The sequence below is a fragment of the Eulemur rufifrons genome, chromosome 7, assembly GCF_041146395.1.
Source record: "Eulemur rufifrons isolate Redbay chromosome 7, OSU_ERuf_1, whole genome shotgun sequence".
In the NCBI taxonomy this organism is placed as follows: domain Eukaryota; kingdom Metazoa; phylum Chordata; class Mammalia; order Primates; family Lemuridae; genus Eulemur; species Eulemur rufifrons.
In genome coordinates, this window is record NC_090989.1 from 281,810,328 (window position 1) to 281,833,638 (window position 23,311).

Genomic DNA, 23,311 nt, shown 5'->3' on the forward strand with positions numbered 1-23,311 from the left:
TCCGCTGTTTATTCCATACTTTAATATTCCAGCTCTGGTTCCAGTTGCTGTTTCCTTTACAGTAACTTTGATTATGTATTAATAAAAACGTCTCCTTCAAGGTCCCCCAGACTTCCTGGGAAATCCCAGACATAGGCCCTGGCTGACAGCCTCTGACCACAGACAGCTGCCCCCACGGCCAGCCCAGCACGTCGGGCCTGCCCTGCTCTGGGAAAGGCTCGGACTCCCCAGGCTGGCGCTGCTGGGTTCCCACCACGGCTGGACCACCCATGTCAATAGTGACCTTGCCTAAGGTCCCGTAACTTCCAACCTCAATTTCCTTATCCATAAAGTGGGAACACTGATAATTCTCTCACAAATATTAAGCCATCTCTTACAAAGTGCTTAGCAGCACACTTGCCCCAGGAGCGGTGCCCAGTAAACAGAAGCTGTCATTATTCTCACTGTTGTCATCCCAGAGAGAAGTGCAGAAAGAAAAGGATTTCCTGACCCTGGGGCACGGTTTGGATGCAGCCCAACCTGTGGGTTTTTCAGGGCAAGTGAAGCATCCGCTTCTACTTAACTCCCAGGGACCCAGCAGCCCCCACTGTCCCCAAAGGGCGTCACACCCCTTCCAGATCCCTGCCATATGAGCAGAGCACCTGTTGATTTGACTTTTTTCCCTGTTACCTTAACATTTCCCCATCTGTCTTCCCAGAGCATGCCAGGTCTTCCAAGTGTCTCATACTCTTATGTCCTCTGTTGTAAGATGATGGAAAAGGGTAACCTCCTGATTATTAGTGAGTTCCAGGGTCCCCTATGTCCCAGACAATGAGGTCAAGGGCCAGACACTCATTATTCCTCCATTCAGCAAACCAACCAATATTTATTGAGCACCTACTATTTACCAGGCACCGTGCTTGATGCTAAGGTTAGTACAGGGAACCACATGGACAAATGCTTGTCCTCTTGAGTCTTAGACCAATGTCTCCCTTGTGCCAGACTTAAGCCCTGAGGGGATTAGCATGAAATAAGGCGGACATGGCCATTCTGCCTCTCATGCCTCCCCCCACCCCCTACACTTTGGCGAAGGCTGTGCGACACAGTGGAAAAGATGAAGCTCTGCACTGCTCAATGCTGTAGACACTGGCCACGTGCTGCTCCTGGGTGCCTGACACATGCCCAGTCATGAATGAGATGTGCTGTAAAATGTAAACTACACACAGGACTCGACAACTTCATATGCCCAGAAAGAATGTAAATGATCTCATTTACACTTTAAAGTATTGATTACATGTTGAAATGATAATATTTTGGATATGGTGGATTAAATAAAATATATTATTAAAGTTAATTTCACCTCATCTTTTTTAATGTGGCTACTATAACATTTTAATGACCTGCGAGATTCACGTTATATTGTCGTTGGATGCCATAGGACGCTGGAGTTTTAGCTAGAATCTGTGACCTTGTGCAAGTCATTTAACGTTTTCCTGCTCTATTTTCTTTCTTTCTTTCTTTCTTTTTTTATTTTTGAGACAGAATCTCACTCCGTTGCCCAGGCTAGAGTGCTGTGGCATCAGCCTAGCTCACAGCAACCTCAAACTCCTGGGCTCAAGCAATCCTCCTGCCTCAGCCTCCCAAGTAGTTGGGACTACAGGCATGCGCCACCATGCCCGGCTAATTTTTTCTATATATACTTTTAGTTATCCATATAATTTCTTTCTATTCTTAGTAGAGATGGGGGTCTCGCTCTTTCTCAGGCTGGTCTCGAACTCCTGAGCTCAAACGATCCACCCGCCTCAGCCTCCCAGAGTGCTAGGATTACAGGCATGAGCCACCGCGCCCGGCCCCTGCTCTATTTTCTTGACCATAAGTGAAGGTGTCGGGAACACCAGATGTTGGCTGCTTTGTTGCCACATGGTGACAGTGGAAGGAAAGCTGGCCACCCCACACCCGGGCCAGCCCGGGCTGGAGGCTTTACCAAGTGTGCTTATGTGGCTGGTTTTGCCAGCCATGTGGCTGATGGTCAGGAGCTGTGTTCCTAGCCCCAGTCTGCCAGACAGCCGCTTTTCGTCATCTCATAGTGAGTATCTACTTTGTGCCAAGCTCCCTTCTCTGCTGGAGGATCCCAACTGGAGGGAGACCATGGTTAACGCTGCACAATTTTCACAGGTGGCAATTTTGAGGCACCAAAAGGCTGGCTGTGCTGATTGGAGGCTGAACCAGAACTAAAACCTTGGAGTAGGTGTTTGTGTTTTATTGACTGTAGTAGACCTTGTCTGCCTGGTTCAACACTGTGGCCCCCAGAGCCCCGCATCATCAGCACAAAAGAGCAGATGCTCAATGAATGAGTGGATGAACTTTGATTCCCAGGGCTCCTCTCTGGGCTGAGCACTTTACAGGATGGTGACAGAGGGAGGAAGTGGCTGAGCTGGGTTTGAAGCCAGGTCTCTCCCCACCCTCCCAAGATCCCAGCCCATTTAACACTTAGCTGGCTGCGCTGCCTCCAGCAAGTCTCCAAGGTTGTACTAGTTTCCTATTGCTGCTGTAACAAAGGACCACAAATGTTGTTGTTTACTATAGCTTTATTATCTTACCCTTCTGGAGGTCAGAAGGGCTAATGGGCCAGCAGGCTCATCTTCTTCTGGAGGTCTTAGAGGAGAATCCATTCCTTGCCATTTGCAGCTTCTAGAGCCTGACTGCATTTCTTGGCTGGAGGTCCGGCATCATTCCCTTGCCAATCAAAATGATAACCTCTGCTGGGCGTGATGGCTCACACCTATAATCCCAGGGACTCCTGGGAGGCTGAGTTGGGAGGATGGCTTGAACCCAGGAGTTTGAGGCTGCAATGAACTATGATCACACCATTGCACTCCAGCCTGGGCGATAGGGCAAGACCATGTCTCTCTGAAAAAAAAAAAAAAAAAAAAAAAAAAAAAAAAATGACTTCTGCTTCAAATTCATGAATCATATCTTCTCTGACCCTTACTCTCCTGTCTCCCTCTCATAAGGACCTTGTGATTCCATTGGGCCCACCCAGATAATCCAGGATAATCTCATCTAAGATCCTTAATTTAATCACATCTGCAAAGTCCTTTTGCCATGGGATTAGGACTTGAACATCTTTGTGGGGAGCATTATGCTGTCTATACAAAGTCTGCTTTTCTTCTCTGTCAAATGGTAATCATGGTGATATCCATACTGTGGGATTGTTGTGAGGAGTACATGAGTGATTTTACAGATGATGTTTAGCACAGTGGCTGGCCCATAGTGAGTACCCAATAAACCACACTGTTTCTGCTCAGCCTCCTCCTACCACATTTGTTAGCTGCTGTGTGGTAAGAATGGGACAGGTTTGATGGCCTTGTTGAAGATGGTTTTAAGGTCAAGGGACAAGATGGAGAATGAAGGTTAGGATTACATCCTCCCTCTTTTGTGGAGATAGTTAAAGAATGACGATATTGGCAGGAAGATAGTGCAAGTTGGATTTTTTTTTTTTTTTTAAGAGACAGGGTCTTGCTCTGTTGCCCAGACTGGTGTGCAGTGGCCCAATCATAGCTCACTGTAACCTTGAACTCCTGCGCTCAAGTGATCTTCTTGCCTCAGCCTGCTGAGTAGCTAGGACTATAGGCATGCCACCATGCCTGGCTAACCTTTTTTATTTTTTGTAGAGATAGGGTCTTGCTATGTTGCTCAGGCTGGTCTCAAATTCCTGACCGCAAGTGATCTGCCCACCCTCCCCTCCCAAATTGCTAGGATTATAGGCTTGAGCCACCACATCCAGCTTGATTATTATAAACAGAGGATAATGTTGAAAATGACCCTGGGCTGAGGTGGGAGGATCACCTGAGGCCAGGAGTTCAAGGTTGCCTGAGCAACATAGTGAGACTCCAGTCTCTACCAAGAAAAAAAAAAAAAAATATATATATATATAAATTAGCTGAGCGTGGTGGCATACACTTGTAGTCCCAGCTACTTGGCAGGCTGAGGCAGGAAGACTGCCTGAGCCCAGGAGTTTGAGGTTGCAGTGAGGTGTGATGATGCCACTGCACTCCAGCCTGGGTGACAGAGCAAGACCCTGTTGCAAAAAAAAAAAACAAAAAACCACAAAGAAAAAAAACCCCACAAAACAAAACCAAACAAAACCATGGACAAAATGTAGGAAAATTGAGAGAAGTATAAAGAAGGCTCTAAAATTACCCAGAATCCCACTCCCATGTACCAAATCTCACCAGCCTGGCTTCTGAGGTTCTGGAGTTAGGCTGAAGTAGGTTAATTTTCCTTCTGGGTCTAGCTAGCTGTGTGGCCTTGGACAAGGTAGGTAACCTCTCAGATCCTCCTTTTTCTCAGCTGTGAATTGGAACAATAATATCTGCCCCAGGGCTGGAATTAAATGAGACAAACCAAGCCAAGTCCTTCAGGAGAGGGAAGGCTGGCAGCTGGTGTTCAGTATGTAAGCACAAGTGGCTGGAACAGGGGAGTGGGATGATTTGGATGCCAGGCCTCAGCTCCTTTCTTTTTTGTCTTTCCTTTTTGAAATTGCTTTTCTAATTGCCAAGGTGTCTAGAATAAAAAGTAAGAACCCTCCTCAGCTCTCCCAACCTCAGACCACAGAGGTAACTGAGAGGGGAGGGCATGCTCCCAGAGCTTTTGTTTTGCATTCACACAAATATGCAACAAACACTCCAGAGGATTGGTTTATTATTTTTCATTTTATAAAAATGGCATTAAGTATCCACATTGTGCAACAACCTTGCTTTAGAACTGAACAATGTATTATTTCTGCTTCCTTTCCGTGCGTACAGCACATACACACTTTAACAAAATCCGGCTCACAGGCTGTCAGGAGGCACTGCAGTTGTGAAGGGGGAGAGGGCGGAGATCCGGGCTCTCCCCCCTCCCTCCCTCCGGCCTCGCCCGCCCCGGCCCCTGCACCCCTGCCCCCCTTCCTGCAGCCGCTCCTCCCTCCCCTCCCCGGGCCTCCGGCCCTGCTCGGCCCCCTCCTGCAGGCTCGCGGCCCCTTCTCTCCCCCCGCCCCTCCTCCGGGCGCCTGCCCCTTCCCGGGCCCCTCCTCCGAGCCCCCTCCTCCCGCCAGACCCCGTCTCCCGCGCCCCTTCCCCCCGCCCCCTCGGCCCCGCCGGTGCCCGCGGCCGCCGCTCCCGGGAGGCGCGACAGGGGGCGCTGCGTGGCCCAGGCTGCGGGCGGCGGCGGCGGGAGGAGGAGGCCGAGGAGGCGGGGGCGGCGGCAGGCGGGGGGCGGGGAGCCGAGCGCGAGAGGGAGGCGAGCGGCGAGACACAGGCTCGGAGGCTCGAGCGAGCAGCGAGCCCGGGAGGGAGGGAGCGAGCGAGCGAGCGAGCGAGCAGCCCGCGCCGCCGCCGCGCAATCCACCGCCATCCCGCCGCCTCCGCGCCCGACCGCCGCCCGACCGCCATCGCCCGGCCCAGTCGCGCCCGCGGAACCAGACCAGGTGGGCCGGGGGGCGCGGGGCGCGCGGGCCGGGCCGGGGGCGGCGGGGCGGCTGCGGCGCTAAGATGGAGGCGCCGAGGCGGCGCGGCCCGGCCGGGCTTTGTCTCCCGCGGCCGCTGACTGACAGCGCGAGCCCCGAGGTCCGGCCGACCTCTGTCCGCGAGCGCGGCCGGGCCGGGCGCCGCCGCCTCCCCGCCGGGTGGGCTGTGGGGCCGCGGCCTGGCGGGGCGGCGGGGGGCGGCGGGGGGCCCGGGCGCGCTCGCCATTGTTGTGGCGGCGCCGCGCGGCCTCGGGCTCGGGCGGGCGGGGTCCGGGGGCCGCGCGCCTCCCGCCGGCCCGAGGCCGCCCCCACAGGCCGCGGCCGGGCCTGGGCGCCGGCGGAGCTGGGGTGCGCGCCGGGGCGGGGCCGGGGCTCGGCCGCGGTCCTGGGAGACTGGTGGGGCGGAGGGTCCCCTGGAGTGGCCTTTCCGCGCCCGGATTCCGGCGGCCGAGCGCGCTCCCGTGGTCTCCGGATGCCGGGGACGGTGCCCGGCTCTCCCCAGCGCCATCCTGCTTACTTTTAAAAACGCCTCCCCGAGGTGGGTCCCGCGGTCCGGCGGACCCGGGCCCGGCGGGCCGAAGCCGGTGGTCGGGCTGCTGGCCTGCGTGCGGGGTAGGGGAGGTGAATGGCCGCCCAGGCAGGCTCGGCTCGAATGCGGGAACAACAGGGTTATTTTCAAAACACTTAATGCTCTATTGCTAAAAATGTTTAATAATAAACAGGATGTCGCTACTCGGGGCCTGCCAGATGGTTCTTTTTTTTTTTTTTTCTCCTTTTCTGTTCCCCCCTCCCTTCTAAGTAAGAAATACAGTACTGTTGAAATTTGGGCCTCTCAAGAGTGGATTTGCCTTCATAAAATTAGAAGGTGGTTTATTCTTATTTTTTTCTTTTCTGTTCTTTCTAAATATCGTGGGAGGTCGGAGCCCACCTTTAGGCAAGAAGAGGTGTTTTTCAAGGCAGTGGTGTGCTTGAAGGAAGTGGGCGAAGGGGGGCTGGGGAGGCCTTTTGAGTGTGTCATTTGCTAAATGGCTGCCTGGCAGAAAGCTTTAAAAGCCTTTGGTTTACAGGACTGTTAAAACTTTCCCTAAGATTTTTTTTTTTTTTCTTTAAGGTTTAGTGTGCATTTGATGTGGCTTTATACATTATCCAGTTCGGTTTTTGTAACCATCTGTCTGAAGTCTTAGCGTGGGTTTCTCCGAATCTAACTGCAGCCATTTAGCCATGTCTGTGCACAGCAATGTGGTGTAAGGTGGTACTGAGGAGGCTCAGGCTTTGGGGTGCAGATCTTGCTAAGCTGTGCAACTGTGGGTCTCTGAGTCTTCACTGGCATGAATAGGGACATCGCACCCTCCACCTGGTAGGTTTGGGAAGATGGCACGTCCTAGCAGAAGGCTGGCACACAATTGGTGCTCAATAGTTGTTCCTCGTACGGCCGTTTGTATAACTGCTGTCAAGTCCTAGGACAGAGGTTAGCCACTTGTAGTGCGTGCCACCCGTAGAGCCCAGCTGTGCCTGTGGATGCCACAGGTGCTGGCCCACGGCATAGACGAGAGAAGGAATTGAAGGCACAAAACAGTGGGTGCTTATTCAGTGCTGGGCTTCTGTGGGGAGACATGGATGGGAAGGAGTGTTTTGAGCCCTCAGGAATTAAGTAGACCTGGGGTGTGTGGTAACAGGTCATTTTAAGGCAGGGCTAGAATGGTAGAAGATAACTCAGGACAAGCAGAGGGCCAAGGAGTCCTGCCTTTGGAGAATGCTTTCCTTTGGGATTGGCAAATAATCATTTGGGAGCCTTTGCTTGTTCGGGCAAGTGTGTCTCTTGGAGCCTGACCAGCTGGGTTTTGATCCTTGTTGGGTAGTCTCAGCCCCTGCATCTGTAAAATGGGAATAATTATGCTTGCCTTGGGTATCTGTTGGGGCTCTTGGGAGCCTCACATAAGATTTGTAATGAAGTATTTCCCCCCCATAGGAAGGTGATGAAATGTATGTTGTTTTTGTTGGTTACCTATTTTTCTGGTCCCTTTCTCTGAATTCCTGACCTTTTTCTCCTGTTCTGTTTGATGGAGCTGTGACCTCTCCACTCCACATTCTATGGCCAGTTAATGTTTTACTGTCATGACCATCAGCCGACTGTCTGGAAGCACCAGAATGGCTTGGAAGAGCCAGGGAGCTCAGCCAGGCCTGGGTGTCTGCTGTTTGGAGACCGTGGAAGGACTGAGGCTTATAAAGGGGGAGAACAAGACCCAGGTCCTCTCTTGGCCAAACCTGTTAACTTGTTAAAGGCCCTGGAGACACTCTGCTTGGACATACAGTGGTTCTGCATTTATGTGGGGAATGTGTTTTGGTTCTTTTTGATATTCCTACAACCATCTTGGATTTTTTATAAAAAAACTTTTGTGCTTCACACCTCTCCTACCCCCTCACCCCCACCCCCAAGGCCTCCTGGCTGTGGGACTGAGATGTCTTAGCAGGGTCACGTCATCCTTCTTGTTTCCTCTCATTCTGCCTCTTGGCCAGTCCTTTCTGTTCGACTTCACTCTGGCCCAGTCTGGCCCTGCACTGCATGTTCTAGGGAAGGAGAAAAGCTGCCCCTCCCACCAAGCTTTTTGATTACCTGTGAATTTTGGTTATCTACCGGGTCCTTAAAGCTGACTGCAGGGACCTTGCCTAAGCCCTTTGTGGGGGGCCTGACGTCTCTTACAGTGCCCTGGGCCCTCCCCAGTCTCCACTGGGCCCAAATGCATAAGAAGAAAACCTGGAGAATGAAGAGCCAGAAACCTCGGGAGAGTGGAATTTCAGGAATGGCAAGTCAGAACTGGTTCCTGCTGGGGACTAGTTGCCTTGGGCTTGGCTGATGGATTTTTGTTAAGCCTTTTGTTGGCCTGTTCACCACTCCCACCCCTTTTTGAATTTCAGTTCTCTTTTTTTCCTAAAGGATTATTTCATTGTACTTTCAAGCTTTTTTTTTTTTTTTTTCTTTGCCTTGCACAAAGTACTGACTCATGTTGCTAATGGCTGTGTGCTGGTTATATGTCTCATTATTCTACCGTTGCAGATTGATCATTTCTGTGTTGGTTTCTATTTCAAACTAGAATAGGCTAAAGGGGCCAGGGCATGTATTTCTAAATTCAATAATGAGGCTTCTCTACTGTCAAACGTACATGTCTTGTCATGGGCAGGCAGGTATTAAATAGGGCCTACCTATACTAGATTTTAAAACAACACATTTCTCCCTGAAAAATAAATTTTGCGGCAGACATCTGTTGGGCTTTCCTGCTCTAAATCTCATATTTTTGGTTTGTAAATAAATTCCATGTAGAAAGGCAGTGCTAACTAGACTATCTTTTCAAATCATAACTCAGTTTCTTTTTAAGATTCTTTCTTGGACTTGTGCAGCCTCAGGAACCTTGGGTCTGTCATTTGAACAAAGAAAAGCGTTGTGTATGGTGTGCAAGGTTGGAGAAAGAGAGAGAAGATGGTGAGGTTTCTGGTGAAATAATACTGCTCATGACCAGCTTTTAGGTTTAAAAGGTTCCATTTAGACCGGGCGTACTCACCTGGGAGCTGGCAGACCTGGGCCTTGCCATGGGTGATATCACTGTTTATGTCTGTGGGTGGCATGTGGGAAATCTCTTTGCACTGGGAGGGAGGTTTGCCTTAGTTACTTGAGCCAGAAGTCTTGCCTAGCTTTGTTCTCAGCTGTACTTGTTGGTTTTCCGTGAGACCTGAGAAGCAGCCTTCCTCTGAGCTGTAAGACGCTGGCAGCAACACTGGTTTGTAAAGCTCTGCATGCAGCAGGAGGTATCTGTGGGCAAAATGAAGTATCTCAAGTTGCTGGCAGTCTTTCACATTCTCTTACATTACTTCCTTCCGTTCTTACCTCTGCAGCCTGTTCTGTAGCTCCAGTTTATATCCTCTTCCTCCTTTCCAAGAAAACCAGCAGCCTTTTCCTCTTCGGTGTTGCAGAAGCAGTATTGATTGCATTTTTAATTCACCTGTCAGGCAACAGAGATACTCCTTGAGCATCTGTCATTTGCTAGGTATTGTGCAAGGCCCTTTGAATACATTTTTCTCCATTGATAAAAGTAATGTTTTCACTGAAGAAAAATTTGAAAATACTGAAGAGTAAATACCAAAATAAAAATATAAATCACCTGTAACTTCACCATCCAGAAAAAACTACAGTAAAGATTCCGGTGTGTTTTCTTTCCTCTAATATTATGTTTGTGTTTTCAAAATTGCAACAACGTTGCCGGGGGCGGTGGCTCAGCCTGTAATCCCTAATCGCTTGAGCTCAGGAGTTCCAGACCAACCTGAGCAAGAGCGAGACCCTGTCTCTACTAAAAATAGAAAAATGAGCCGGGCGTGGTGGTGCTCCTGTAGTCCCAGCTACGCGGGAGGCTGAGGCAGGAGGATTGCTTGAGCCCAGGAGTTTAAGGTTGCTGTGAGCTGGGCTAAGGCCACAGCACTCTAGCCCTGGCAACAGAGTGAGACTCTGTCTTAAAAAAAAAAAAATTGCAGCAATGCTATCAACTGTATACACAGTTGATAGTTTGTTTTTTCCTCTTAATATTATAGTGTATTCCCTAAGTTATTGAAGACATTTTTTATAATTGTACAATTGCCATTATAGATATGCCATGAATCATTTAGACCTTATTATTAGACATTTAGGTTGTTGTTACCTATTTTTCCTTCTTATAAACAACTTTAGGGAGCATCCTGGCTTGTAAATCTTGGTCCACATGGCTGATTCTCTCCCATAAATGGGATTTCTGGGGTCAGGGTGTGCAGTCTGGTTCTTCAGTTCTCTCCTGCACAGAATCGGTTTTCTGCGTCGGTCACCTTCCTTGCCACCCAGGAGCCACTAGGTTCTGGATGTCTCAGACCTGGTGAAGCCCTGTCACGAGTGGGGTGTGGGGTCTTACTTCAGGTACTGGTTTGAGTCTGGACAAGTCTCTTGCCTTGAACGCTTCTTGTCCTGGCGACGTAGAGGTGTGGATGCCCACTGGCATTCCTCAGGAGCCTGAGATCCAGTGGGGAGAAGGCAAGCACCTCCTTAAAGAGGCCTGGGAACCCCTCGACGACCTCTTTGCCATCACCCGCCTGTGCTTCTTTTGCAGCCCCATACTGTGTTTTTTTTTGTTTTTTTTTTGCACTTTTCATAAACTGTAAGTAGTTTTTTAAAACAATTTTTAATGTGGTAAAGTATACATAACATAAAATTTACTATTTTGAGTGTTCAGTTCAGTGGCATTAAGTACATTCACAGTGTTGCGAGATCATCACCACCCTCCATCCGCAGAATTCTCTTCGTCTTGCAAACTGAAGCTCTGCACTCATTAGCCACTAACTCCCCATGGCCCCTGCCTCCGGCCCCTGGCACCCACCATTCCCCCTTCTATCTCTGTGAATTTGACTGCTCTGGGTACCTCATATAAGTGACATCATTCGGTATTAGTCGTTTTGTGTCTGGCTTATTTCACCTAGTGTAATGTTTCCAAGGTTCATTCATGCTGTGGCGTGCGTCAGAATTTCTTTCCTTTTTAAGGGTGAATAATATTCTATTACGTGTATATACCACATTTTGTTTATCCATTCATCCATCGATGGATGACAATTTGTAAATACAGTTTTGTTTTTACTTATTGAATTGGTCTTTCCCCCAGTAGAGTGAGTGTACCCTGAAGCAGAATTCCACTGCTTCTGGTTCACCCTGTGTGCTAGGTGTCTGACACAGAAGGCACTCCGTGGACTGGACACGTGTAGGTGAGTTAACAGAGCTGTGTGAGAGGGTCTCATAGGAGCCCACTAAGCCTAGCCCTACTCAGCCTGGGTGTGGGGTGGTCGGAGAAGGCCTGGTGGAAAATGGAGCAGACTTGCAATAAGCATCCCTTGGAAATCGTATGCTGAGCCCTGGAATGTTAAAAATGTGTTTCCATGTTGAAATCAGAAATGTATGGGTCCCGGAAGAGAGCTCCTGGGTCAGTCTGCTTTCCAGAGCACTGAAGCCTTTTGAACATGACGTTATGCAAGTGCTCTAGTATGGCCAGTGGCCAGCTGAGAGGAGGGCAGAGAATGACTGGCCCCGGAAAGCCTGCACGGACTCTCCCAACATGCTTCGGGAGGATCTCTTTGTACAGAACCATGCAGTGGATCGCTGCAGGACCTACTGGAAAAAGGAGGTCATCTTCACTCTTTCCATGGTTCCTTTGTGTCTTCCAGAGCTTTTTTGGGCAGGTGTTGTTTACATACAGTTCAGAGCTTAAAGAACAGCTCTGTTCCAGGCTGGGACAGAAAACACAGGCCTGTCTGGGAGGGGCACCGTCACTCCTGCCTGGCTGACCTGTCAGTGGGGCTGAATGGACTGAGTGTTCGGCAGTCGTCAGGGAGACAGATTGTTGTCCTGAAGCATAATGTGGAATTTTCTGGGTTTTTTTTTTTAATTAAAAAATTAGTTACAAAAGTATACATAATTGTTGCGAGAAGGAAAGAAAAAGCAAGTGTATGATGAGAAATGAAAGCTCTCTTCTCAACTTCCCGTAACCACTGTTCACAATGTGGTGTGTTATCCTTCTGGACTCTCAGCACAGGTAAATATGGCATCATGCAGTTAGGTTTTTTAAAAAACAAAGATAGAATATACTATCCTTTCTTGTATGGTAAGTTGCATTTAAAAATATTATGAGCATTTTTTCATATTAATATAGACAGATCTACCATACTCTTTTAATGTTTTAAAAATAATATTATGTTTTTTAAAATATACAGGTGTATAAAGAAGGAAAAAATAGCTCATAATCCCATGGCCCAGGTATTCCCAGTTGACTTTTTTAAAAAGGTAGTTAGAAAATTTAAGCTGTCTGTAGAGGTATAAAGGCTCTTCCTCAGTCCCTCGGAAAGGAAACCACTGTGAGAAGTTTCTTGTGACTCCTACCAGGAAGAAAATTTCGTGTTGTCCATACACGTCTGTATTCTTAAAGCTTGCTGCCCTTTCACAGGACAAAACGTCTCTGTGCTCCACAACAGCCATACAGACGGGTTATGTCATCTGTTTTAGCAACTCCAGAGAATATTTTGTGGATATACCTGATTCAACCTGTCTCCTATTGGTGGACATTTAGGCTATTTTGTAATTTTGGGATATTACACAATTTTGGTAAAACTATGCCAAATTTCTCTTCAAAAACATGCAATTTGTATATAATAGTATTTGAGAGTGTGTTTCTGCCTTGTGGGCTCTTGCAGTTGAGTAGCATTTTGGTAAGAATTCTGCTAAACTCCTCTTCAGAAAACTCTTATCAGTTTATATACGATGCTATGTGTGAGCATGTGTTGCTGAACCGTGGGCTTTTCCAAATGAATAGCTTTTGGGGGTCATTTTGGTTTTGTATGTTTCCCAATCAAAAGCAGCCACTGTTTTAGGCTTTCTGTGGTCACTGTAGGCTCTTCTGTTTTGATCAGTTTAGACAGGCAGCATATCAGAGAAACAGTTCCTGTCACTGGGGCCTCCACTGCAGAAATGGCCGGGGGAGGCGTCACTCTGGGCATCTTGCTCAGCTGCAGGCTGCACGGGGACTAGAAGCAGGCTTTGGAGAGGCACAGGTAGCCAGGTCTAAGGTTGATTTTCCCCATCAACTGAAATGGTGTTTTCTTCCAGCCGTTACACATTAGAGCCTGCTGTATACAATTCAGAGACCTCCTCCATTTGCAGTTTTTCCATATGTGGCCCCTTTGGAGATTTCTAAGGCTCACATTTTGCAGCCCTTGGTGGTTTTGTTGCTGTTAATCATTTGACGTGGAATTTATTTGCAGGCTGATCCTCTTTTGCATCTCCTGATAATGGCTGTTGTGCACATCTGCTTACTTCCCTACTCAACCTCTTGGCCTCTGCCCCCCTCTTCCCCCCAGCTTTTCCAGGAGATCATGCCTAGTGGATGTAGTGACTGCAGAAACGAAGTACCTGGAAATGCCTGGGTGGTGTTTCATCAGACTAGGCTGGGGACAGTTTTTGCTGTGCTCTGGCAAGATGAGTGCCCAGAGGAGACATAGTTTAGAACCACACGACTCTGGCCCCCATGGGTGGTTATTGTTAGCTTGAACCTAGGGAGAATTCAGAATGCCGTGCCCCTCCTGCTGGTCCTCCTGGTGGAGAATAGCTCACTGTGGCAGGTGCTAGATGCACCGTGCAGCACCCCATGTTGGAAGCCCCGCTTTGGGGTCAGCTGCCTTCAAATGCATGTTCTACCACTTACAAGCTGGGTGACCCGGGGGCAGTTATTTAGTCTTTTTGAATCTCCATTCTCTTCCTCTGCAAAATGTGGTAGTAACACCTTCATAGAATTGGGGGGGGATTCAGAGGGCCATGTGCCAAAGTGTTTATAAGGGACCTGGCGCAAGGCAAGCAGGCTTCCAATAAACAGTAGCTATTAATGGTTCCTGGAGTCAACACTCGACCAGGGCCTGGGGGTTTGGAGTAGGGAGGCTTATACACTTGGGGCTCATTTGTTTACTATATGTTGGGGCTTCTAATTGTGTGCTAAGCCCTGTACTAGGTGCTAAAAATTGTAGACCCAAATCAAATAGCCCATGCCTTCATCTCCAAGAGCTCAGAAACCTTAACCAGCACCGGCCATTCTGTGGACTGGGTGCATTGGAGCTCTTTCTGCTGTTCAGTTCATCTCTCCAAGTTAAACGTCACTGTGACATCTTTTCCAGCTAACAAGGGCATTTGATCCCTGACTGCTGCCTTATGCTAGGTGTGTTCTGTTCTGGGAGAGTTCTAGGTAAATGTCTTGGATAGAAGGCAGGTAGGCATGTTAAGGCAGTTCGTGGGTTCTAGCTGCAAGGGAGGACCTGCAGTTTGGCCAGCTACAGCTCTGACTTGGCCTCGGGCAGGCAGGAGTGTTCCTTTTCACCACTTAACACCTACCTACCTACCTGGGACCTTGAACACATAATCTCTTGTTCTGGAGCCTCACTTTTCTTGTCTGCCAAATGGGGTAGAACCTGTTTCTAGCATTGCTGTAGCATTGGGATGCATTCCTGGGATGCAGTTAGCTCGCAGCAGGGAACCCAGTCAGCTCAGGAACAGTGTAAGGTGTTGAGTCTGTATGGCTCAGTTTACTGAGACCTTCAAAACAATGTAACAGTTACAATACAGGCTAGTTACAAAAAATCTAAACGCTGCAGAAGTGCACGAAATAGAAAATGAAAGCCATTCCTTCCTCCCTGCTGTTACTCCTTTTTAGTATCAAGAGATGACTGCTGTCTTGAAAAGAATTTTTTTCAACTAATGGGAATATTTTAATTATACATACAAGTTCTAAACCTGAAATGACCATTAGAAGATGGGAGATGTGGATGTTTATAGGTATGCCTTAGTGTAAAGATGAGTAAAGGACATTTGATACGCAGTTTGCCAGCATTATCACTTCAGCCCTTTCCTCTGTGTGTGTGTGTGTATGTGTGTGTTGGGGGGGCGTTGTAATTCTTTGCACACCTGGACAAATCATAACATCGTATCTATAAAATTCAGCAGTGGCAAGTAGTAGGTTTACTTAACAAGTGCTGCTCTCCAAAGATCCCAAAGCGTTATGATTTGGTATCCACATGGGGAGGTTGGGGGGTGGGGGGATGGGCCGCGTCCCTGTGATATGAGCTTGTTAGGGTAGTGGGGCTGTTCATTCTGGCTTTTTAGGAGTTTGGAGGAGACAGTGGGTTGGGGAGTAGGGGAGTTGTGTGAAGTGGGTAAGGTCTTTATAACATTGGCCTATTATGAATAATAAATGAATAAAGGCAGTATATTTGCAGTGAGGGCACATGTTCCTCTTTTGTGCCTTGCTGAAATCACAGACGGGCATGCCTGTGACTACCCCTGGGGAACACCTGGCCCTTATTTTGTGTTCTCCCTGTTACTTTGTTCCTTCAGACCTGGCCAGATCTGATCAGTGGCCCAGTGATGGTAATTGTCCTGGGTTTCCTCCAGCGTGTGTGGGTTCCAAGTGTAGTCTTTGGGCTTTGTTGGAGATCATTTAAACCAGCTCAGCCCTTTTAGCACCCGCCTCCCACCCCCATCAGTATCTTTGGATTTACATATTTTCATCAAAGAGAAGGTGCATTTGTAGGGGTTGAGTTGTTGATGACCATCTCTGTATAAACACACACCCTAGGGCATGTGGCTCTGCTCTGAGGTGACGTGGTCCAGTGAGAGCAGCAGGACCTTGGCCTGTTCCTTCACAGCTGAGCCTCCCTTTCCTCGTGTGCAGCTAGGACGATGGTAAGGACGCCCCCTCAGTGGTTGTTAGGAGGATTCGCTGCACGGCCACAATGGTACTTGGGCAGCCTGATGGGAGTGTGTCCTCACTCAGGTTAAGGGAGACAGTAGTTCAGTGTCGGAGTGGTTTGTTGCTAAGGAGTCTCCTCTGGAGCTTCTGTTGACAGTCACTGTTGGCTCTTTTCTGCCTCCACCTGCACTGTGGGATCCCACAGTTAAAGGAGGGTGGGCAGAGGAAGGTGGGGTTTTTTTTGTTTGTTTTTGGTAAGCAGGTTCTGTGTCCCTCTGGGCATTCGTTGCTAAAGGGCATCTGACTCCCAGGTAATTTACCTACCATTGGTTTCCCTGGGCGGGGTTACAGTTCTCAATTCTCTCCTTGCCTTTCTTCCTGCCTTTGATTTCTTGGATGCAAACTAAAAATGTGCTTCATTGAAATGCCAGGTGGTACAGAAATATTGGCCCAAGCATACATACATGTACTAGAGTGTTGGTTGTAGGTTTGTCACAGTACATAGTTGTCTGTAGGACAATGGGTAAATAAGATATGACGCCACGATGTGATGGAATGCTCTGTAGGCATTAAAAAGAATGAGGTAGGTTGCTGTGTATTTTCTTAGAAAGATGACCACAGTATATTAAGAGAAGAACCCAGTTTGCAGCATACCTAACATAGTAACTTTCCACATTTGTAGAATAAAAATTGAAGACCACAATTCTGCATATAGGTTTATGTAAGCAAAATAAAAAGGTGTGGAAGATGTCTGTAAGTTTAACAGTAGTCACTTTTTGAGTTGGATTGTTTTTTAGTATCATTTGATTTGTTATACTGAATGTGTATTAGTAACATAGGTAGCTAATTGCAAAAGTAACTCATACACATTTTAAAACAGACATGCCTGTGTGTAGTGGGCTGGGCTGGGACCCGGCAGCTGTCTCTTTCTTGGCATGAGCTTTACAAGCTTTCATATTTCACTGTATTTCACTCTGACCCGTCCAGAGCGCCTTGGCTTCTGGTGCTGGGGCCCGATGGTTCCCGTGAATTTAACCCATTCGATCATCTGTCTCTGTTTATGTGTCAGGGGCCTTCGGAAACGGCTTTGTTGATCTGGTTAGAAGGAAAAATCCAATACAAATGCTGTCTCCGTGTTCTGTTTCCTACTAAATGAGATTTACAATAAAGAACTTAGATTTTGGTTGCATTTGCAAAGTACTTGTTTGCTAATTTGTCATTATTTGGAGGTGGAAAATGAAGGCGAAACTGAAATAGACCTATGTATTTTATCTTTTTCTCTTATGTGTCGGCCAGGTCCTTGTTAAATTTTGATGTTGGGAAGGGAGGCCTTTGTATAGCATATCTGTCCAACTGTTCATTCCTAGCTGTATATTGAAATCGGAGTTGTCTTTTTTCCCCCCAGCTGCTAAATTAACTGCATATTTGAAAGGGGAAGTAGGCAGTAACTCCTTGCAGACTGCAAATGAGATTTTCGCCAGAGTCCTGCAGGCTTCAGCCCAAGCCTGTCCGCCTGCCCATGAGCTCAAGGCAGACCCCCGTGAGCGAGGAGCCTGGAGCTGGCACGGCTTCTGGGGGAATGGGACGCTGTGTCAGTGAAGACCTCACCCAGGCCATGCTTGCACTTCACTTTCACCTCGGCCCAGGGAGCACTAGGGCATTGTGGTCATTCTCTGGGGCCCATGGGATGGACCTCACAATCACAGTGGCAGACTTTGTTTCTCCAGTGCCTGACACTTTCTGAGTAGCTCTGGATGTCAGACTGACCTGGGTTCAAGTTCAGGGTTTTTGACTCTCCCTAACTGGATGATAGTGACCTTGGGTCAGCCTTTTAAGCTTGGTGAGCCTTAGTGTCTTGTCTATAAAATGCGAATACTAGTACCTTTCTCTGAGTGGTTATCTGTTTTATTTCTTGTTTCACAGGACTTTTTTTTTTTTTTTTTTTTTTTTTTGTGAAACAGTCTTGTTCTTTTGTCCCTGCTACAGTGCAGTGGCATCATAATAGCTCAGTGCGTCCTCCAACTTATGGGCTTAAGCAATCCTCCTACCTCAGACTCCCTCCCGAGTAGCTAGCTGGGACTACAGGAGCACCACCACTCCTGGCTAATTTTTCTTATTTTTTTTTTCATTTTTATTTTTTGGTAGAGATGGGGTCTTGCTAAGTTCCCCAGGCTGGCCTTGAACTCCTGGCCTCAAGCAATCCTCCTGCCTCAGCTTCCCAAAGTGCTAGGATTACAAGCATGTGCCACTGCACCTGGCCAGAACTATTTTTTAAATTCAGTTTTATTCAAATGTATTCATTACACCACTTTTTTTTTTTTTTTTTTTGAGACAGAGTCTCACTCTGTTGCCCAGGCTAGAGTGAGTGCCGTGGCGTCAGCCTAGCTCACAGCAACCTCAAACTCCTGAGCTCAAGTGATCCTACTGCCTCAGCCTCCCGAGTAGCTGGGGCTACAGGCATGCGCCATCATGCCCGGCTAATTTTTTCTATATATTTTTAGTTGTCCAGCTAATTTCTTTCTATTTTTTTTTAGTAGAGACAGGGTCTCGCTCTTGCTCAGGCTGGTCTCAAACTCTTGAGCTCAAACCATCTGCCCGCCTCGGCCTCCCAGAGTGCTAGGATTACAGACGTGAGCCACTGCGCCTGGCCCTGAGGATTTTAATTTTAAATTACCTATTTTTTATCTTTGGGACCTGGCATTGTCTGTTTATTTGGTATCTTTCAGTTGGTGATCTCTTGGATACCCTGGGTCTTGGGCACACACAGCTGATTGGAAACTGGGTGGGCTCCTCAGTGTAGGTAGATATCTGGGTGGGAGGCCGGCCTTTTTTTCTTTCTTGAACCAAGTGTTGGTATTCTTTCTCTGGGGCTGATTTTTCAAGAGGAGACTTTCTGCCTGGGCAGTGGAGAGAGGGACTTCGTATGTTTGCTGCGGTCCTGCTGTGAGGCCAGCGGCAAAGGGGGCCTGGGGTTGGCTGGCTGGCTACTAGGGTTGTTACTTAGCCTCCTCTTTGAGCTCCTTTCCTCACCCCTACTCCGTTGACCCTGCTGTTCTCAAGTCTAGATTTCTCTGGTTCAGTTTATCCAGTGGGGGAGTGGGATGGGGTCATGGGCGTCTAGCTGCCATACGTGCAGCCTTCAGCCAATCCTTCCATGTTGACGTCCTTGCCTCCCATTTCTGTACAAGGCACCTGCTACTCCAGCACCTGCTGAGCCTCTGACACTCTGAGGTGAATGGGGGTTTGCCCCGTCTACAGTGCTCACTTTGTAGCATCTTTCAGTCTGCTTAATCTGTTAATACTACTCTTTGTCTGCCAAAATTGCCGTCTTCCCAGTTCTCTTAGTTCTTAGTTGTTTATCTTCATTTAAGGGGGTTTCAGAAGGGTGAGCTGTACGTGCCTGCAGTCCTCCTGCCGCATTTAACCAGAACCCCCCCCCCCCCCGTCCCCGTTCTAAACAGTGCGTCTGTGAGTCACGTGGAGTGAATTAAGGGTCATTTCTGGGATACGTGTGCCTGTAGATACACATACACAGTCATATGTATGTACATCGATGTTTGAGTCTTTTTGTCCCGTGTTCTTCTTCGCTGCCCTTTTCACGTGATCAGTCGTGGTTGTCTTTCTGTGTCAGGACACCTAGAGCTACTGTTTGCTGTGGTGGCTGCACAGTTTTCCGAGGCCCAGAAGGAAGGGCTGGTTTTGGTGTCTGGTCATGTGTCACACCTTCTTACAGATACGGAGGGTGAACTTCTCGGTCTGTCCTTCCAGACCTCTAGGGAAGGGGAGCCGGAAGCCCAGCCTGGAGGCGGAGAGTTCCTCTGTGGAACTCCTTGTCCGTGCCAAGGAGCACTGCACTGGGGGCGTTGGTATTACACCTGGTGATCATCTCAGCCTTCTGAAGCAGCTCTCTGTCCCCACTTATAGATGGGAAAACAGTAAGTGGGTGGGGTGACATTTGGCTTCCTGGCTCTTTCTTGTTCTGGCAGTTTGTGTAGGGAAAGCCTGCAGGGGGCGTTTATGCTCTGTAGAGACTGTTGGCCCCAGAGAGGTCCACAGTTATCTTTAGGTTAGGTGGGAGTTTATAGACTCACAGTGGTTGGTGGATGATAGAACCAATTTTTGTATCTCTACCCCCCTGTGTTCCTCCAGTGGTGAATCTTGAGGACGTAGGGTTTGGGAAGGTGGGGGAAATGCTTTGTCCTGGGCTACAGAAAGTCGCTTCCTGCCAGAGGCCACCTGATTCGTCCTCTGCTGCGCTTGTGCCCAGATTCCAGCTTGCTATAGGTGACGTCATTCCTACAGGGGAGAGGCTTTGGGTGTAAACAAACCAGCTAGCTGCCGGTTGCCGGGGACAGCTGCAGCGGGCTGGGTGGCTTCCTCCTTGTGCTTGTGCTGGGCCTTCTGCCATCCTCCTTAAGCTTTCTTTAAAATTAATTTTTCATGATTCTTTTAAACATAGCAAATCTGTTTAGAATGAATTTACAATATTTTATGACCCTTATTTCTGAACTCTGTTGAAATAGATAACGAAAACACAATAGAACAGTAGCGGGAGGCAGATAATTAGTGTTGCAGCATGGTAGCACCCAGAATTTAAGTGACGTGTGCTTGTGAAGAGAGACCCAGCGTTATAATCTGGGAGGCTAGTTTAGAGGAGATAATTTTCTGTATTTTTTTAAAGCTTTACAGTTTTTCTGTATCAAGCGTATATTCCTTTTGTTATTAAAAATATTGTGGAAAAAACACATGAACAAAGAGCAGGACTAGGATTCTCCACCTCCATAAGGCAGTCTGTTGTAATATCAGCCTGTGATTGCACTGCACATCCATACTTATTGCCCTAAAGTGGGAAACCTTGAAACTGGGGCAGTTTAGTGTTGTTTAAAATGTAGTCGCAGTGGGGTGTTTATCTCGAGGGTTTTCTGAGAATTAAAGTGCGCCTCTGTTTCCTGTGAATTAATTAAAGGGGTCTGTCAACAGATCCTAAACATCTATGAATTTGTCCTCATGGTTTTTGAAGGTCTGCTTTCTGCACCAGTGTCCTTAGGCTATGACACACCAGTGTGGGGACAGGTCCCTGATGCACAGGACGAGGTAGAAGCACAGGTGCCAGGTCTGCCCGGCACCCAGAGCAACTCTTGGGGAAACCGGAGGCTTCACCATCAGTGCGGGGTCTGGAAAGATGAGTGCTGTCATTGAGGCTGATGCAGGGAGGTACGGCAGAGGGAACAGGAGCACAGCTGTGGTGACAGCTGCCACCAGTTGAGAACCTACTAATGACAAGCACTGGGTCAAGCGCGTGGTATTTGTTCTCCCACTTATTCCTTACAGCAGACCTGCGAGGTGGGTAACAGTATGTTCGTCCTTATTTAATCCATGAAGAAATAGTCCTCAAGTCACAGCCCAGGTGAGCCGCGGGTGAGATGGAAACCCAGTGTTTCAGAGATGAGGCTGGGGTAGGGTGAGGAGGCCGTGGGGCCAGTGTGGGGCTGGGGGATGTGGACTTGACCCTGGAGTAGTGGGGTACCATGGAAGGTGTGCGAGCAAATGCTTGACGTCTGGTTTGCCAGATGAGCTGTAGCTGGGTGGCGGAGGGGTGGGCAGGAGCAGACTGTAGTTCAGGCAGGCAAGGAAGGACTTGTGACTAAGTGGAGGAGGGTGGACACGTGCCTTGGTGTCTGCAGCACAGGCCTTGTTTCTTATTTATTTTTAATTTTTTATGGGTTTAAAAAACTTTTTTTTTTTCTATACGGGGTCTTGCTCTGTCACCCAGGCTGGAGTGCAGTGGGCTTGATCATAGCTCACTGTAACTTTGAACTCCTGGGCTCAAGCAGTCCTTCTGCCTTAGCCTCCTGAGTAGCTGGGACGTAGCATATGCCACCACACCTGGCTAATTTTTTATTTTTTCTTTTTTTAGTAGAGTCAGGGTCTCGCTCTTGCTCAGGCTGGTCTTGAACTCCTGAGTTCAGGCGATCCTCCCATGTCTGCCTCTCAGAGTGCTAGGCTGGCCGTACGTAATTTTTATTTTTTATTTTTTATCCTTATTTTAAATTTCTGTTGCTTTCTAAATGTGTTGTCTCCTCAGGGGGGTGTGGTCTCCCATAGGGACCACTGGGTTACCAGAAAACCCACTCCCACCCCTCTGTTGTTCCTTCACACCTTGTTTGCAAGCAATTTGTCCTTGGCAAGGTCTGTGCCGCACTCTGCAGGAACCTCACCTGTTTGGGCTTCTGCAGGTGGAATGACGGGATTGTGCTACAGCTTAGCCCCGGTTTCAGCTTTCCTGATGGGCCAGCTGCTGACTCCTAAGGAGTGGAGACGAGTGGGTGCTCTGTGGCTTCTTGAAAGCCACCTCTGCTTTTCTGACTGTGCTGCGTAGGGATTTTTTGGAAGCTGGAGGTGTGGCAAGTGTTGGGTTATGCTGTTGCTGAGCAAGGCAGCAGGTTTCCCTTCAAAACCCGGTTAGGATTCCCCCATCCTGGTACATACACGAAACCCTTTTGGTTGTATTCATCATATTGCAAAGTATCTATTTCCATATTTGCTTCATCCTCTAAACCAGGGGTCAGCAAACTGCAGCCTGGATTCCTGCCCGCCTCCTGTTTTTGTAAATAAAGATTTACTGAAACACAGCTGTGCCCCTTTGTTTACGTATTATCTGTGATTACTTTCCCCACTAGGCTCAGAGGACAGTGCTGGGCGGAGTTGAGTACTTGGAGCAGAGACTGTGGCCGGCAAAGCCAAAGTCGTTTACTATCTGGCCCTTCACAGAAAAAGTTTGCAGACCCCTCCTGCTCCTGGAGTACAAGGGTGGAATCTCATCGTCCCCAGCACCTAGTGGCACAGTGTCTGGCACACATTGGTCAGTAAACATTTGCATATTTGAAGTGGGTGAGGTAGCCTGCCTTATGTTAAAGTTCTTTTTTGCAAGGCACTGGCAGGGTGGAAAAGGACAGACTTAATTCATTAATCTTGTACCTGGATTTCATGGTGAAAGTTCTTGACTTCTTGAGACTTAACGAGTAAACTGTAGTGACCACTTTGTTCCTGGCCCACGTGGTTGTTTCTTTCCCAAAGCGTTTATCCAGTCTGCCATTGGTTTCCATCCTGTCACATCACGATGCGTGGTATATTTTGTCTTGCAGTGGGGTCTCCCCATTCCTTCCATACAGAGACATCCCACCATCCTTTCTCCCCACCCTCAGCTTGGGGGCTTCTGCGTATGCCTCACAGCCAGCCATGACACTTAGCTGAACTCATTGTGTGTCCCCCGAGTGACCATGCCCTGCGAGGGCAGGGCTCTAGCTGGGCACACTGTGGTCGTTCGTCAGTGTCAGTGACTGGAGGGAAGAGCCAGGACTGCATAAGAAAGCAGATGATTGTGACCCACTGTTTCCAGAATCAGGGGGGCCTGTGAAAAGAGTGAGAAGACTGGGTTTGGCTTGGATGAAAATCTGGCTGTTGGAGGCAGGGCATAAATGAAATAACTTGCCCGGTACCACCATCTGTACAATCCAGAAAATAGCTGTTGAGCCTG

General features: G+C 48.4%; 1 protein-coding gene across 8 annotated transcripts in view; it reads left to right on the top strand.

The window, feature by feature from the left end:
• Positions 1-5,335: 5,335 nt before the first annotated feature.
• PRRC2B (proline rich coiled-coil 2B) overlaps positions 5,336-23,311 on the top strand; it is an 81,029-nt gene continuing 63,053 nt past the window's right edge. For all 8 annotated transcript variants that reach the window (XM_069476962.1, XM_069476963.1, XM_069476966.1 and 5 more), the window contains exon 1: positions 5,336-5,449. The gene's annotated coding sequence lies outside the window, so the exon portion shown is untranslated. The remainder of the gene's footprint in view (positions 5,450-23,311) is intronic.